Genomic DNA, 19,092 nt, shown 5'->3' on the forward strand with positions numbered 1-19,092 from the left:
CTATTATCCAACCTGAACCTCCCCTGGCGCAATTTGAGGCCCTTCCCTCTTTTGCTGTCAAAACATAAAATTCAGTGTTGCATCCAGCATTTAAGAAAAGGCAAATAACAATGATAAAGGAGGAAAAACTGATGTGCAAATTGTTAAGATCCATTTATATACATACTATTAGCAAAGGATTACATGCATCGATGAATCAGCACTTTTAATCAGATGAAAATACTTTTGAGCGCAGTTCCAGTATGATGAATATGCTAGAGTTGTAGATCACCAGGAAGAAGATTAATATTCTGTGTATAATTATACACATTTCTTCTCAATTCTTTTTTAGAAGATAGCAACTAGAATTTAAAGCAACAGTCATTCCATGAATTCACTTCACATAACCACAAAGAAAATGTACAAGGAAGCAAACCTCCCACTGCCAGCGTCCAACATCTCTTTACAAGACATTTTGTGCTTAGTTTCCTGTTTACTCCCATCATGCTCTTCCAAGACTGGTCCTACTGCCTCCCCCCCCCCCCCCCCATCCCCCTTTAGCATCCTGCTTCTATTCTTTTTCAGGCTTGGAGAGGCTCCTGTCCTGTGACAGAGAAGTGAAGTGCATGGATGTCATCCTTGTTGGCAGTGGTCTCACCCCTGTTCCTTGGATAGATATCTTCCCATAGCTGTGTCATGACCTTTCACAATGAATTTTTCCGTGGGTCCATTTGTAAAGAGGCACGCACTGAAATGAATATATCGTTTGCAGACTTTCTGAGAGTATGTCTCTCTAGAATATTTGATGCCTTCCTCTTTCTTCAGTGGGTAAAAAAAGTCTACTTTCTTCTGTGTAACTACAAACTGTCCATGTCTAGATGATTATTTCTATGAAATTTTAGCCTTGTTTGAAGACTTCATCTGCATTTTCTCCAGCTTACCTGTGTGTTATCTTGGTCAAAGAGTTGATCTCTGCATAGCTGTAGCTCTCTCCAGAAATATGGCCTCTTCCATCTAATTTCTGTTAAGAAAAGCATATGAGTTTCATACTGGGATGAGAAGTATGCACTGTACTTTCCTCAGCTGTTTGACATAATTAAGATTAAACACTTGTGCTGTGTTTTTGCACAGAGGCTCAGCACATCTAAGCCAGGATGGAAACTGTGGCTCGGCCCAAGCACCTGGTTTTGCAGGGTGGGTTGAACTTGGGGTTGCGTAGCCCATCCAGATGTCCATAGTACCCTGAAGACTGGGTGCACTGAGATTCCCTGCTTGCTATCAGCTGAAGAGCTCCAAGTCCCTGTGGACTGTCAGCGGCTAAGCAGTGCATCCAGGACATCCCCTGGGATGCTGAAGCAAGATAACATAGCTGTAATTGTTTCTGCTACTGTGGGTCAATGGTCATTAATTTGCATTCATTGACTGCTTGATACTGTCAAAGGTCTACAACATAGCAATCTCAATAATGCAAGAACAGCAGCCGGTCCTATTTTAAAGAACCAATTGAATGACTCATCCTAAACATCAATTAGCACGATCAGGTCCTTAGCGATGATTTTTGAAGCATTATTGTTAATTTTCCTGTTGGATTTTTATAGCTGTCATCTGTTGCTATCAGACTGTGTTAATGTGATACACAGTGTGCTCTCGTTGTAGGATCAAAATGAGAAAAACATTTCCATACTGCACACTGATAGCTACTAATTGCCTCTGCTGAGGAGAACTACATTCTGTGCTGAAGAAGTATTTAAACACATAAAGTGGCACCAAATTATGTCAGGTAAAATTGAAATAAATTCCACTGCTTCTAATAAAAGACCTGGCTTCTGCTGGGGCTGATGCAGGTCACTGGCTGTTTGCCACATCCCTGAATACTAGCCATCCAGATGATGGGCTTTTCTTCTTCTTCTTCTTCTCTCTCTCCAGAGTACAACTCCCTCTGCCATTAGTTATAACAGGACTGGGGTATACACCAGTTCCCAGTTCAGGAGAACTCTTTTCCTGCTGTTTACTGAGGAATATAAATAGGTTTAGATCCTTGCTGCAGCATTAGCGGGGACCAGGATAGATCACAAGAGTTCCTACTCATAGCAGCCTTTTTTTCCTGGAAGGTTCTGGAAGGGCTGGACTGCATCTACCACATTTAAAGCCAGCCCAGATTCTTCACCTTGCTCTTTAGCCCAGACATGTTTAAAGCTCTCCCTGCACAAGAAAGACTCATTGTAACAAAGTTGTTACTGTGCCATTTTGTTCTTACAAAAGAACATTAAGACACTTTCATTTAAGTGTTAGAAGAATAAGGACACATACAGATAAAGGAGCATAGTCAGGTGGGGTCTTTTTGCTCTTGCAGTACAACAGATCTGTAAAATGGCCCTGAAAACAATAGCTAAATCATGGTAGATACCCCCAGAGTTTCTTCATAAGCCGTCTGGAGATAACACAAGCTACAGTTACTGCTGGTTCACTGAGAGTGAAGAGGGAGTGCTACCTACACAGCAGCAGGTCCCAGTGAGTGGCTTTACCAGCTGTGTCACAACCAGCAACATAACTTCTGTCCCTAGGAATCCAGATTTTGGACAAATAAAGGAGTTTCTACCCTTTTCTATTATCCTAACTTCATGATCATTGTTAATACATTGCTTTAGGATTTTTTCCTTAGTCTCTCCTCCTGGTATGCTAATATCTGCTATCTGGAGTAACGCCTATGCCAGACCATTGCTTTACTCTTAGGCCTAGAAAAAGTTTTATGGAAAAAAAAAAATGGAAAAGGCTGTGAATAATTACCTGAGAAGGGAAATTAATAAACAGGTTGGATTGGAGTATGTCAGATAGTGAGTGGGAGAGAAGACTGAAGAAGATTTTCTGTTCCCTCTGCAACACCTGGCAAAACCTGTCCATCTTCTGCTCCAGCTACGGGATGTAGCATCTACTCACCCATTCACATTTTCTCTCTTGCCCTAAGTGTGATAGCACTGATTTTATTTTATGGTAGTAGTCATCTGTTTCTCACTATCAGTTGGTTAGGGCAGAAGATGCTCTAACTACTATATTATATAATGTTTGTCTGATTACGTATGGTGTTTTTCCATCATTTCTACATAGCATCCCACCCTAAACAAGAGGGATGAGAATTGCCACCATCAAAATTAACTTGCAGGTGAAGACACCTTCCTAGAATGCAAGATACATGCATGTCAGCTAGCTCACACAAAAGGGGGATGTTAAGCCCTGGTATCCCACATAGCCCAGTGAGCAGTCACTGTTAGACAGCTTTGTTTTGTGCAGCAGAAATTACATGTTTAATTCAGCTTGAGGGTTTTGAGATACAAGCAGATTCCTTTTGATCTCTAACAGATCAGAAATAGGTGCCTAGACTTTGAAGAACAAGGGCACTTCATACCAGCTAGCTTGGGCATCTCTCTCTTACCATCTGCTACGAAGCCCATTTTGAGATGAGTTTAGCCCAAAAGGTGCTTAAAAGCTTGGCATTGCAAGAGCTGCATATCTGTGGTTTTAGTTTCTGAGCCAAAATCCTCCTTTTTGATTGCCTAAATATGCTTAGTGCCTCTAAAAATCAGGTCACGTACTAACTTCTTATATATGAATATGGCATCTGCAGCCTTTACCAACAAAAAGTTTCTATTTTCTTCCATCTCATTGATAAAGATATTGAATAGCACAGGACTAAGAATAGATCTATGTGGAACCCCATTATATAATGATGCCCTCCATGCAATTACTTTTTAGCTGTATCAGCAATTTCAGGCCAGTTAAAATATGCTACACAGATTTTATGTTGTGTCACTTTTAACTAGAAGGTCAGAGTACAGGGTAAAGTAACTCAACTCAGTTATATTATGCAGCTTCCCATAGCAACAAAGTATTTTCATTTAATCAAAAGATGTAATTAGATTTATCACTAGTTTTCCATGAAGCCTCATTCACTGAAATGGATTAGGCTACTGTCTTTATAAGTTTACTGATTAGATCCCATTCTGTTCTCTACCCCAGTATTTTGTCTGAAGTGAATATAGTGACACTCAATATTTAGTAACTTCTTAAATGTTATTTAGGCTTATTTAAAAATGTCAGTGCCCTTATATTTTCCAGACCACTAAACCTTTGACAGCATTGCAGTATTTTTAAGAAGTTGTTCCCTGAGTAACAGGAAGAATAAAACCTTGTTTTCTTAGGAGTTATATCTTTCGTTGGCTCTCTCCAGGTCTTGTAAATGTTTCCCAGCAGAGTTCTGCCACATCCCCCCTCCATTCCTCCATCTTTCCACCGCTGTATTTGACCACTGATGCTGTTGTCCCTGTCTCTAGCTCCTGTCTATCTCCTGTATGCCCAGTACAACAAAAGCTCCGTGTTATCTATATTCTCCTTCCCATGTTCTCTACCTCTCTATTCTGTCCTGCCAGCCTGGAGAGAGGCAGCACATCTAGCATGGAAACACTGTTGAGCTGGCTTGTACATGTGTGATCTCTGAATGAGCTGGCTGCTGCTATGTGTGACAGACAATGAATTTCTTCTATGCCATGAATAAAGTCTCTCTCTCCTTTACCCAGACAGGACTTCTTTTTTCAATTAAATGTGTAGAAAATTAATTGCTACTCCCATCCCTCTGGTAAGTATGACTGCAACTAACCCAAAGGTTGAAAATTGCTTTGAGGTGGGGAGAAAAAGGTGGGAAGGAAAGGGAGAGCTAATAGGCAGTTGAAGAGGCAGTCACATAGAATTCTTAGAGTTGGAAGGGACACCTAAAGGTCATCTAGTCCAATTCCCCTGCAGCATACAAGGACACCACAGCTAGATCAGGTTGTCCAAGGCCTGATCCAGCCTAGCTTTGAAAGTCTTCAGGGACAGGATATCTCTGGGCAACCTGTGCCAATGCCTCACCACTCTCACAGACTTCCTCCTTATATTCAACCTAAATCTACACTCTTTAAGCTTGAAACTATTTCCCCTTGTTCTATCACAACAGACCGTGCTACAGAGTCAGTCCCTTTCTTTTCTGTTGCTCTGTTTAGATGTTGAAAGGTCACTATCAGGTCTCCTTGAAGCCTTCTCTTTCTCAGGCTGAACAGCCCCAGCTCTTTCAGCCTATCCTTGTAGGAAAGATGTTCCATCCCTTGGATCACTTTCGTGGCCCTCTTCTGGATGCACTCCAACAGGTTCATGTCTCTCCTGCACTGAGGACTCCACATCCGGACGCAGTACTCCAGGTGAGGTCTCACCAGTGCAATGGAGGGACAGAATCACCTCCCTGACCTGCTGGACACACTTCTTTTGATGCAGCCTATGGTTGGCAGATATGGTTGGCTTTCCGGGATTAACATGAACCTCATTATTTATTAAGTTACGCGTACAAACTGACCATAGAGTGCTTCTTTTGTCAGTTATTTCAAAACTGCAGAGTGTATATTATGCCACCATTCAGATCCAAACAAGACTTAGCATCGCATCCCCTATCCCTAAGAAAATAGGAGGTACTTGTTTAACACTGGATGAGGTATCATCCAGTTTCTTTTTTGTCACCAAAGACAATGTCAAAGCATGATATCAACACTTAACAATATCTTTCCACAACAGTGGATTTAATGCAAACTTCAAATACACATATATTTTATGCCATAGTGCCGAGATTATGGAATTCAGTATTTGTTCAGAGGCTTTTACTGGAGACCTGTAGAAAGTAGAAGCTATAACTCATACTGCCAAAGAATGTTCCTGTTAGCACAACTTGTGTAAAACCCCTTCAGCTTGCCCGTACTGTGCCCTGCACTGCCCCAGACTAGGAAAGTGCACTTCACTTAATATACATATAAAAATACTAAACAACATAAATTCTTCAGTGAGAGCTTGAAGCAGCATCCACGCTACAATCACATATCACATTAACATTTGCTGTTATTACTGCTTTGCAGGTGCAACAATCCTTGGTCCTTGCCCCTGTGGGAGAGCAGTGGTTGACTTCTATTTCTTTTTTAACTGTTTACATTTTTACTTCAATCATAGTTTGTCTTATCTCTCCCTCTGCAGGAGGGCAATCATCAGTGAGATTTGCCGCGAATACATTGTGGCTGATGTATCTAATGGAACCTGCACTTATAGCCAGACCTGTCAATAACCCTAGCACCATTACAGTAGATAGCTTTTCAGAAGATTGGCTTCTTCTTGCAAAGATTATTCAGTACCATATGCGCAAACAACAGCAGCCATTATTGCCCTTTATTTCCCACCTCTCCTTTCCTTAGACTAGCACATCTCTTTATTATTTGACAGCAATGGAGAATAGCCCAATCTTCACCATTATTTGGTAACAACAATTCTTAGCACTTTTCATGTTCAAAGGGCTTTGCAGTCATTATCTAATTAATCTTCACAACAGCTCTATGAGGCCGATAGGAAAGGTTTAGTCTCAATTTATAGCTAGGGAAACCGAAGCTGTGAGTTGAGCTGCTTGATTTTCAAAGGTGCTGTGCATTCTCAGCCCCCATTGAAGTTAACGAGAGTTCAGACGGAACATCTCTGAACATAAAGGAGCCTGTGCAAGCCTGCAGAGGAAACTACCATCAGTATGCAGTGGACATTCCTTAGTCCCAGAGCCCTGCGTGGGCAGTCTGACTGAACATCCCTCAGATGTAGGCTTTCAGCAACAAGCTGGCCATCACACATGGATATTGTTTGCTAGATTTTCACATAAAGTATCAGTGCAGAGGAACATTTCATAAACCCTGCACTGGGAGTTTCATCCCACGGGAATTTTTTAATTTGATTTCCTCACTGTGGAAAAATGCCTTTAACCTGTTAAAAGATGTAACTGTGCAGCGTAGGCACCAGGCTTCAAGCATGTTGATTTGCTTACATTTTTATGGATACATTTTACAGGAAACGCACTTATTTTGAAATACTCCCTAAGATTAAGGACCATAGACACAACACATTCACTAATACATCCCTAATTCACAGAGGTGTCTGCTTTACCAGTCACTATCAGATACTTAATCAGCAGATTTGTACAGCATGTAGATATTCAGTAAAAGTGCTTAATAAAAATCATTTAGTTCTAAATTACAAGAGTGCACTTAACCCTAAAGATATTAAAACTGATTGTTTGATGTACTGCACTGAGTAGTAGAAATTTAAAAATAAAAGCTTCCTTTACTTCCATCAAAGAGATGAAGTCTTCTATCCTTTTTACCGCCGTGTCATCATATTGTGCTGTGATAAACTAAGCTATTTAGGAGTTTTAAGCTGTAAATACAAAGTACTTCAACCCGACTGGTGACAACAGAAGCAATTGAGTTTTAAAGAAAAGCACAAGCACTATGGCTTGTTCCCCTTTTATCTGATTCTTGAAGGCCACCTACACCAGTGTGCTTTCTCATGTAGGTATACAAATCCACTCTAGAGTCTGACGAGTGATGCAGTGCAGTACAACATCATAGTAGTAGTTTGACATTTTTGGTAGTAAGGCATTTGTCTGCCTTTTGTAAAGCATACAACAAACATTTATATTCACCTCCACATGCATGGATCAATTCCCCTCCACACAAGCAGACACATACCTTTGGGTAGGTGCAGATGTCAGTAGATATTTCCATGATATGAGAAGCAGCAAGTAAGAACTCCAACTTTTTCCAATCGAAGTGATTTTGCACTTCATTTGTTGTCCAAACATAACCTTTTCGGAAAATATCAGTAGCAGAGATGCTTTTGACAAAATAAAAACTTCTCTTCAAGCAGATGGAAACAAAATGTTTTGGTTTTTTTTCATCCTTACTCAACAAATGTATTTTATTGTCAAAAAAAGAGAGGTAAGGAAACAGGGGAGTGGTATGTCTGTATTTGGATATAATGCAGAAATTATGCACATATATTTAATATTTAGAGGAACAAATATATTTTAAGTTCCAGAATTTTTTTCCAAGGGAACAAAAAATCAACTTCCTTCCCTGTCTACTGTGCAAGTGGCCATCACAGACATATTAGGAAATACCTGTTCCCTGGCTCTTGATATATTGTCCACCTTCCTGGACAAGATGCAGTATTTCTCAGGATTTCCGTTTGGCAGCAGGACTAATTTAGGGGTCAGGCTCTGCTACAATTCCATATTTTTCCTCACTGGTTGTAACGTTATTTGTGTTCACCTTATTTCATTTTCCAGCTTTATGTCCAAACTTTTCCAGATGCTTTTTAACAAATAGCTTTAATAGAACATTCAAGAACTATGGAGAGTTTTGTTTCTGATTTGAAGGATGGGGGAATGTGTAGTATTATTTCTCACCCAGAGTCAGTATATGAAATCTATCAAGTTCACTGTGCTAAGTGAGAATGGCTTGTAATAATTGAGTTTTAATTCCATTTCACAATATTAAAAAGTCTCCTGCAATTATAAAATAATTTGTGTTTAAAAACTTCTTTGAGTTCTATTTTTTTTTAATTGTTCTTATTCCAAGATAGAATTTAAAATATTGGAAACAATATCACGGAGTCATTTGCCTTTTTATTGTTTTTTTTTTTTTTTCTAGTGATTTCTGATGACCTTGTACAGTATCTTTAAGTAATTGTTTTGTTTCAACTTACAAGAAGAAAATTAATTGCAATTTGCTAGCCTGAATAAATATATAGTCATTATAGTAAGCATGCAAGTACTGGCATTCTGCTTCTGAGCTATAGTGAAAGTTTAAGAGCAGTGAAAATGGGTGCACTGCAATCCTCAAACTATTTCTGACACCTCACTAAAGGGCAGCAGGATAGAAACATTTCACCCTGAAAATGAAGATTTTGAAAATATTGTTGTACAGCCTCAGAGGGTGAGGAGAGGACCATACAGGGGCTGGATTCAAGACCTACATCTCTCCTCCCATCATTCCTGGTGCTGCTGGGCAACCTCACAATAGTTTGAAAGAGAGGAATAAGATGCGCCCCAGCATTTAAAGGTACTCTAAAAAGAACTCCTATCACATTTAGAGATCACTGAGCTACAACAAAGCCACAGTCAAGGTTTAGAAGGCTGCTTGTATACGTGGATCTCCCATTATACACTTAAAGCCCTCTCTTCACATCCTACCATTATAATTCATAGAATAGCTTGTATTGGAGCAGTCCTCAAAGCCCACTCAGTCCCAACCTATGCTGTGGATAGGGCTGCCCCCCCCACACACTAGATCAGTCTGCCCAGGGCCTCATCACTTTCAAAATGAGAAGTTTCTTCTTAACATTCATATAGCTGAATTTATATAGTTCACATAATGCACAGTTTGACACATCATGACTTAAATACCATACATCATGGTAGATGATGTAACCATTGATAAGACCCATACTAATGAGAACGGCCACATATAGTCATCAACTAATTCAAAATAATGTTGATTTAGTTTAATTTGCTGGTTTAACCACTCACAGAAACAAAGAGTATTTCCATCCCCCTAGGTTTTTCTGAAGTGGGTATGTGTATGTTAATATAGTTGTTTAAACTTTTTTTAATGTTAAATAGCAAAGGTGGAAATAAAATCAGTTTACCATTAGAAATCATAAGAATAAAAGTCAATCAGGTTGCACACAGCTGGTTGATTCTGAACTCAGCTTCTACCTATTTGACACACGCAAAACCAAATATAAACAACTTCTCCATCTGAGATAAGCTTTATGAATGCAAGTCACAATTGGATCCTTTAAACAGTCATGCAAAACATTAACTAAATACTGCTTTGACTCTACTCCTACCTTCTCCGTTTGGTAAAATGCCATTTGCAGTGTATGCAATTGCAGTTTATAGGAGATACGTAGAGGGTAACTAACTAGGTTAAAATGATTTTACAAGTACTGTTGTGTATGCATTGATAACATTAAGAGATTGAGATTTCTCTTACTTGCCAGAAGAAATATAATATGTTTTATAGTAAATACTTTACGTTCAACATGACATACATCATATACTAATTACCCTTCTGTACTAATATATGTTATACCATAACATAGTATATTAACAAAATTAAATGTTCATAAGTAGTTTACATAATTATTAAATTAAAATCTTTTCTGTTTTGTATTATGCATAATTTTCCATGTGTATCAACAGTATTCACAGTCTTCAGCTTCTGATGAACTCACTAAGAGATATGATGCTGCACAAAGGGCAAAACAACCACAGGAAAGTGGCTCGTTCCTTTCTTTATGTTACTATGTACTTTAGATAGCTACAAGGGAAAAAAAATCCAGAATTAAATGGAATTGTCATTATTTTTTCTGCTTATTCACTTTTTTGAATTTATTTTAGATTAGGCATTTAGAAGTCATGAAACAAATTTCATTGCAGCTTATTATGAGCTTCTCAGACTCCAAAAACACTTTAGCTATATTAAATATTTCCACTGATTTTTTTAAAATCACCATTACAAAATCAAATATTTGAATTATGTTTCAGAATTTCACTCACAGCCAGTGTATTGCAATAGAAAGTATAACACGATGACAGAACAATAAGGTCATAGACTACAGCCAACAACGATCTGCTTAGATGTGACAGCAGTAGGTGCAGAAATAAGAGAAAGACACTACTTACTTTCAAAAAGCCAAAAAGGTCCTCAAGAAGGCAGAGATCCTCTGGTGACATATACTCCCCCTCCTTTCCCCCACCAATCCTTAAATGAGATCTGAGAAGGGGTGGATCCTGTCTTCACCCCTTCCAGTCATTCAGGTGCATTGCATGCAGCTGAGCTCCCCTGGGTTGGCCCTGCCCTTCTACCAGGTGCTCAATCACTGGTTCAAGCCATGACAGCATTTCCACTACAGCAAGCAATAGAAAGAGTGCCATCAAAATTATTTATCAAGCAATGCTATTCATCACAGCCTATTTTCAACTAATACACATATTCCTGGTAGTCAAGTTGGATACTACGTAACACTAATTGCATAGAAAAGAAAGTAATCTCTGTCTACCTGAAATTAAAAATAACTTATTAATACTCGTGTTCCATAAATATATATATGTATATATATATATATTTAGAGTAGCCGAGTGGGTGGCTTGGACAATCAGCTAGTGTAACTTAGCACTGGAATAGATAATACTGGATAGCTGTTGTTTCAGTGTATCACAAACAATATAATGACACACATTTCCAAGACTTCTTCTTTATTCAGCTATGCCAGACGTACAATAATAAACTCTTGAATATTTCCATTTAAAACAGTGGATTCAAATCTTTCCAGATTTATTATTCATCTGTATTACAGTAAACTCTACTATCCAAATGTCTGTATATGCAGTTTTGATGAGCTGGTGGTTTAATACAGAGAAAATGAGGAGAGTTTTTTTTCTGAAGTGGATACAGGAATATTACTACGGTTGATGTTTAAACATGTTTTCAATGTGAAATAGCAAAACTGGACAGAGTAAAATCTGTTTACCACTAGAAATCATAAGAAGTTTTAATCTAAAATTTGTCAGAATATTGTTGGTGTTTTGATAAATTCACAAGCATGGTAATGCTAAAATTATTTTGAACAATGCACCAAATGCTATAGGTATAAGTAACGCATTTGAGTTCACTTGAACAGAATAAGAGTTGCAGTGGCAAGATTACCCGCAGATTATGGAAAAACAGAAAGTGGACTTCCACAAGATATTCACGATGTCAGTTTTCTGGAAAGCCACTAGGTGGAAGTTATTTTCCTGCTGAGCAACATCATTCACTCATAGAGGCCATTGCTATATAATACAAAGCTGTAAATGAGGCATTTTTCTTCTATAACATCCATGCTGGATCTTCAAGAAAATGCTGATCTTAAAAACTTGTCGTTTACAGAAATACTGGATCGTAAAGCCAGAACCTATCTTTACCGAGTGCTATGCAAAAGTTATTCTACTAACAGTAGTGCAATTGAATTGATAAACCTATTACTGTAGTAGGAAGAATCAGGCCCAAGACGGGATAAATACTTGTAAAAGTAATGATAGATGGAGAAAGAAAGAAAGCACAATAATTAAGCACAATTAAGTCTAAACAGATCTTCGAAGGTCTGGTTAAAACCAAGGAAATTACAAAGGGTACAGCTCTTTTGTCAAAAGTATTTCCAGCTGAAGTATACTTTTTGAGATGAATCTTCTATTTAATAAAATTAAACTTGCAGCACCAGCTTTTTCATAAATTATTCCCAGGCTCACTTTCTGTTTGTTTTTTTCTTCTGAATTTGACAGTACAAAACACAATTTGCAGTTAAATTTGCATTTCTACTGGGCATCCTTCAACTGTGTTTGCAACAGAGTGGAAAGGAGCACAACCTAGCATCAGTTGCTGAACCTCTTCCATCCTATAGAGACTTCCACGGTCTCCACAGTACAAGAGGTGGGGACTGGTATTTACTGAATTTGCTCTTTGATTTCCAGTAGTCTTAATTTCTCTAGCGATGGAGGATTCCTATCTGATCCTATGATAAAGAGAGTACCAACAGCAAAAGGCCATACTCACAGTATACACTGTAAATCTTTCTTTTTCCAGTGTAAACTTTACTGAGGAAGAGGGTGGTAAGTATATCACGAGTAATTGACATACCTTGAACTTCCTTTCAGAATGAAAACCTGCCAATTTTGATTCCTCTTTTTTTTTTTTCTGAGAAATTTAATGAAGACCATGAAGAATCACAGCATACCACCAACTTTGTACAGTCTCCAGAAGAGAAGGTAAAAACCCTGATTGTTAAGCATGACAGTATGCAAGTAGTACCTTGGGTATGACGTACACTACTATGAATACCATGTGATTAGTGCCTGTACGCTGCCAAAGGTATCTGAAAGCATAGTTTTGTGATTTCTTCTTTTAAATTAGGTAATCCTATGGCAAAGAATTACTGGGATCTCCTTGTGTTTGGAAAAAAAATAACTGCCTTTTTAGCCCTTCTATTTAGAAGAAGAAATATTATTTTACTTAATGTAATACTTATGCATTTGATACAAAAATGTGCATAACATGAAAAAGCAGAAAACTGATAAAATTTAATACTATAAATTTTAAAAAATCAGGTAAAGAAAATTCTTATGACTTTATAATTATTTTTAACAGGAAACAAAATGCAAGTTCAGCAAATAACTCTTAAGATCTACCACCATTTTTGTGTATGAGGATCTATCATGTATGTACCACGGTAATGAAATATTTCTAACAGTAATATGTCTAGGTAATACAATCAGAAGGTATGAAATCTTTTCAATTCAGCAGCCTAGCAGTGGCTAAATAAATGCTAGTAACCAATATGTGTATAATTCCTGTTCCCCTTCTACTTAATAGAGCAGGGGGGAGAAAAATCTATTGAAAAAGCTAAGATGGAGGTAAGCATTTTAGAAAGTGATTTCTGAAGATTTTTTTTCCCTTCCTACCCAAATGTCTTCTGTTCATATAGATTCTTCCATGAATCATGCAGAATAAGAGCAGACACATGAGGAGAAAAAAGTCATAGACAACCCAAATAGGTTCTTAGTCCATACTTGCTCCTACTGCAAGGGTTTTCTAACAGCCTTCTAACAATTTCTGCTTCAGCCTGCCCATTATTGCTTGTGGGTAGTAGCTTTTGGGTCTCACTGGAGGAGACAACTCTGTATCCAAAGCAGTGTAAATAGAAATACTTCAGGAAACAAAATTTAAGGAAGTTTAGGCAATTAAATTTAAGGTAAGAATAATTTTGTTGTTGCATTTTCTAGCAGTTTTGACAAAAGGTGTTTTTCTCTCTGCATCCCTGTCTCACAGCTGAAGAAAGAACCCTTCTGCAGTGTCACTTGTCAATAAAATTGAGTGAGGAGTGTGGGGACCAGGGTAACGCCAAGAGATCTGGTAGACTTGGCTTCAGCAGAAATGCCTGGAATCTAGAAGCCCAATCCAATTACAATAATCCTTTATGCTTATAAAATGAAGTTGAAGACAGGGCACTTAGGGCTTTTGCACCCATAATGAAAGTACTCTGTGACTCTAGGGGACATTCTAAGCTGTTCTGATCCAGATTTTCTCTGCAGTGAACCTTGGGCAGACCTAGAGGAGGCTGGGAGAGGTGTACACTGCAAAGCACAGCACTTCATTTGAGGATTATAGAGTTGTATTTGAGGATTATAGAGTTGTATTATAGAGTGAGTATGGAAAGATGACACAGTCAGAAAAGTAAGGAAACCAGAAAAAAACAGGACAGATAAAGGGAAAGAAAGTAGAGAACAGGAGAAAGTCAGGAACAGTATAGAAACAAAGAGTTGGAGGATGGTGGGAGTAGTGGTGGTAGACAGTGAGGATGAGACAGTGAGGACAGCAAAAGAGGAAGAATATGGGAACATGAGAAAGAGCAATAGGTTCAAAAACTGTGGAGAGAGGATGGGATCTTGGGGGATCAGAACTTCAAATGATTGTCCTACTAACAAACCTGTTACCTGTGGGATAATGCAATGCCAGGAAATGCTTGGTATTCCAATGTAAAAAAACTTTATAATCAAAGAAGTTAGGAAAAAAAGCATTTTTTTCTTTAAATCCACACTTAAAGAGCTGTAAAAAGATCATATACTCAAACATTCAAAATAAGAATTACCAGAATGGACTGCTTATTAATTAATTAGAGCATAATGGTACACTGTAATTCCATCATTCTGTGAGCTTTCTCAGCATGACCTTAACCTCACTACAGTGTACTTCGGGACTAGTCTGAGGATGAATCTTTGCTGTGTGCTTCAGAATATGACAACTTCAATATCCCTATGTCATTAATTGCTGAAAACAGAGAGAGCACACAGCGAGAGAGGGAATGGCAGGAAGGGACACAGCATGACTGGATGACTAAGGCAATGGAATGTTTCTCTTGCAAATTGTCCCATATCCTAAATTCTTCCCTGGAGATTTTGTGTGATGCTGAAAAGTCACAAGACACCATTTTCATAAAAGGACATTATTTTTATATTGTCACTTTCCGTATATCATGATTGAGCTTCAGTGTGGTACTGAACTCTGGCCTATGTGTTTTAGAGCCCTTGCAAGTTCCACTGTGAAAATGAAGTGTTTTGAATGTTCAAGATCCAGCAAACTTAAGCCCTCCCTAAAATAGAGAAAACATAGATTAAGGAATTAGTAACTCTGTATTCAGGTAAAGATTAAATAGGGTGTAGGATATGCAGCAAGCAGGGTGGATACTGAGAAACACTGAGCAGTAACCCATTACATGAATACCAACCACTTTATATACTGAATGAGGCAAGCTGACATAGGGAAAAATCTGAGAGTTCTATTTGTGACTTTAGTTGCAGGGTTTTGATAGCAATGTTGATTTAAAGACAGCAATGTAAGGCAAGCTGTGTGCTGAAAGAGGAAAACTTTTATTAGTTCAGGCTAATGCCTTTAAAAAAACTGATTTTTCTTTGTGTACACAGCCCCTTCTTTAGGTATGAAACAGAAAGAGAACCTTCCAAAACACCCACAGATCCTACAGGATGAAGCTTATACAAAATATATTAAATGAGGCTTGCATGAACAAGTGCAATGAGGTTTTCCGTAACTTTTGGGGGTTCTAACATCTATTAATATTATATGACAAAACTGAAACAAAAGCAAGCTTCAAAAAGAATGCTTTTGTTTCAGTTTTGTCATATAACATTAATAGATGGGCTCTTCCTCCTTGTTACCTGGAGTAAAACCCAGCACTTCATCACCTCACCAAAGTTCATCATATTTCTTCCTTACCCACAAAGCAACCTTGTGATTCTTTTAATTTGCATTCCACACCTCCAAAAGCACTGCATACACTGGACTTCTGTTGATCATCTTCACAGAAGAAAAAGTGACAGCTTCAGTGAAAGAAGTATTGCAGAGAGCTGCATACAAGCATTGAGTGGAACAATACAATGCGTAAGTAGTTGAACCTTGAAGGGAACCTCCATTGAAGTAAAACACAATAAGAGAAGCTAATTCAATTAACAAATGATTCTGGCTGCTTGAAGAAATTTCACGGAATTTTTGGAAGAAATAAAACAAAAACAAAAACAAAATGAAACAGAAACTACATAGCCAATGAGTGTACTGGCAAAATAGGCACATGTTAACACCTTGAGTTTGCCTTAATTGACAATAGACTTTGCAGCTTACAGGTGGCTTCTCTTCTGGCTTCCTCTTATCTTCTGTATTTTCTAACTCGGATGAAAATGACCTAATATGTCCAAGCCTCTGTAAGTATTTTCACACCACCCTGTTATCCTGCGTATATCAAGTACCCTCCTGTATAATCTTTTCTCCAGAACTGCTGCCCTTGAGTAACATACAGATGTGTACATATTATTTCATTTCTATTACTATCTCATTTCAGTTCGGTGAAAACACTCATTAAATTGAGGTATGCTGGGCTGCAAGTAGGAATGTGCTAATAAACAAGCTAGGGAAAGGCAGATTTTAAACATTTCACAAATTCATCTAGTTCTGCAGAAGCCCTCCTCCTTAGAGCAAAACAGCCTGAACACCAACAGCACTGATTTAAATGTACTACAACAGCAAGAATATTTTTTCCTATAGAAGCCTTAATATAAGGCAGCCAGTCAACCGTTATGGTCCCTTTGGGTAGCAGTGAGAAGGAAATGAGTCCAAACTCAAATCACTAAGTGTAATCATTTTCACTGTCACTATAAAAATCATGGTAAGACAGAATATTTTAAATCTAGTTAGTGTAATTTGGTCTGATTTTGTGAAGGTTATTAAGATGAAAAACAACCAAAAAAAAAATGAAGGAGAATTTATTCTTTTTTCTATGTAAAAAGGTGTTTTCATCCTTTTAAGAACAACCATTGCTGTAGCAAAAAAAAAAAAAAGCAAAAAAAGCAGTTTCCTTTAATTTAGCAATAAAACAATTTTACTTAGCTCATGTCAAAGTTTATCGTGTGACTTTAAAGCATCTGCTAACTTTAACAGCATAAATGAAATCATCACTGAATATGGCTTCACAAAGCAAATGTGGTTTTTTTAATGTTTAAACCATTCTTGTCTATACCCCCTTGTCATTAACTGGTAAATCAGTAATTTATTTCCTATTAGAATTTATATAGTTTGCAGCAATTAAGAAGAAAAGCATAATTGCTGACAAACCCAGGGCACTATTTAAATCACTTCCTTGTTGACAACATATTTCTCCTTCCTAAAACTGAATGTCACTGAAATCTGATTTGTACAGAACCCTTGTGGACTCATCATTCAAATGTACTGCACCTGTCACCTGTGTGCTAGCATTCTGCTAAGGATCAATTTACATAACCTCATTTAATGGTTCATAAATCATACCCATTAAGCCCAGCTAACAGGAACCAAGGGTTCTAATTTATGCTGCCTTTCATAGCAGAAAATTGGGAGGCTGGAGCCTGTGGATAAAGAACCCAGGTCTTGCCTTTGATTGTTGATTGTGATGGTAAATGTATGGATGATGAGAACAGATTTTCACTTTATTGATTTCCTGCCAAAGCACAGCATGCTTTATTGTGAAAGGGGGCCTTTTGGCAGCAGTGCTAAAAGTGGCAGTTGTTTAGGAGCCCTTTGCCAAGATGACATCTAAGACAATACCGAGTGGTAAATACTAAAATAATATCAAGCCAAAATGTTAATTTTTAAAAAGAAACCTCCCCAAAGGTTCATAAAATCAATGATGTCTTCTACCCAAAGTACTTCACTAATAAACATGAAGCCAGGTGATTACTGTGGGGTACTAATATTTCTCTCTCTTTTTTTTTTTTAATGTATTTTTCTTAAATTCTTTATTATAAATTATTCATGATATTCCAGTCAAAGTAATGCAGATGTTTGAAACCCGCTGTACAGTGACAGTTCAGCCAGAGTTGTGGGCAGGGCCTGCTTTGAGCTTTGTACTCTGATCCTCTCTTTGATTAAATACCTGGAAATAGCTTTTTCTGTCATTTGATTTTCAATTTTTAAGTTCTATTATTTAGTAGGTGGCTGCATGCCGTAGTGAGTGCATTGCCAAACAGAATATGCATATGCATAAAGCAGTCTTCCCACGTGAGTTTAGGCAGGGACCAAAAATAGTCTTGATATTACTTTCTAAAATGAAATAAACTGTGTTGGTTTGTTCCCTTCACCTCACTCTAAATGGCAGCCATTCACTTCAGCTTGCTTTATAATTTTCCGTGTAAAAGTAGAAATTATGCTTTTCTTCATCTTCACTTAGCATAGGCTTATTTTCAAGAACTGGGAATTTAATCACTAATCTTGGAAAGGGACAAATTCCTTTGTCAGATTGAGCCCATAGATGGTATCTTCTGCCAGCCCTGATACCAATTTGATAACACTCACGATATCATGGGGTTTTATTCTTTTTTAGCTTCATTTTAGGAATCAAGAGCTTTGTCTTGAAAGATGGTGGCCATCTTTCAGTGGTGGTGAAATACTAAGCTAGTTAACAGTCTTCTTGATGAAAAGAACTTTCTCAGAGAGAAAGGACAAGCCATTTTTGGGGCATTAGCTGAGGACCTGGGACTCTTCCTATTGTGGTCTGCCACAGACCTTTTTTGTGACTTTGGGAACTCACTAGAAGTGAACTCACAAAATGCATTTTCCTGTTGGGTTTTTTTTTCTTTTTTTTTTTTTTTTCAGTATATTCTAAAATGAAATACAAAAATAGCCATAAGTGGAGTTACTGGAATGCTACTATTCACATTCTGCTCCCATGTGTGCTGATCTGTTAACTGAGCTGAAGAATTGCATACTGTCTTTTTATGTGCTTCTGACATTTGATGACTACCCATCACAGCTCTCAGGACACTGTGAGATCTCCACACTCCAAACAGCTTACAGTGTTCTGAACTTGGAGATGGACTTTCTAAGACTTCATGAAGTGACATGACTAAAAATACCCCATAGTGTATCAACATCCTCTACTGATTTCTCCATTTTATAATAGGCATTGTATTTTATCCTGCCAATGTTTGTGCAGACTCTAAAGTGTGCCCTAAGACATCTATATGTTTAAGAGCTGGAAGTAACGAATATGGGAACACTTTGTAGATCTTGGTAAGTCCTACCTATTACCAAGTAGTTTACCTCTATCAAGACTGGTATACTGTATACCCCAGTGCTTAGACAC

The 19,092-nt window shown here is 37.9% G+C and overlaps 1 long non-coding RNA gene across 3 annotated transcripts in view; it reads right to left on the reverse strand.

The window, feature by feature from the left end:
* Positions 1-542: 542 nt before the first annotated feature.
* Positions 543-19,092, reverse strand: part of LOC112532498 — a 71,213-nt gene continuing 52,663 nt past the window's right edge. For 2 of the 3 annotated variants that reach the window (XR_005860512.2, XR_005860510.2), the window contains one exon: positions 892-1,000. This is a non-coding gene — a long non-coding RNA (uncharacterized LOC112532498). Of the gene's footprint in view, positions 728-891; positions 1,001-19,092 lie in introns of those variants that run through there. The other variant, XR_005860514.2, reaches the window with a different exon arrangement.

The sequence above is a fragment of the Gallus gallus genome, chromosome 5 (assembly GCF_016699485.2).
Source record: "Gallus gallus isolate bGalGal1 chromosome 5, bGalGal1.mat.broiler.GRCg7b, whole genome shotgun sequence".
NCBI lineage: Eukaryota > Metazoa > Chordata > Aves > Galliformes > Phasianidae > Gallus > Gallus gallus.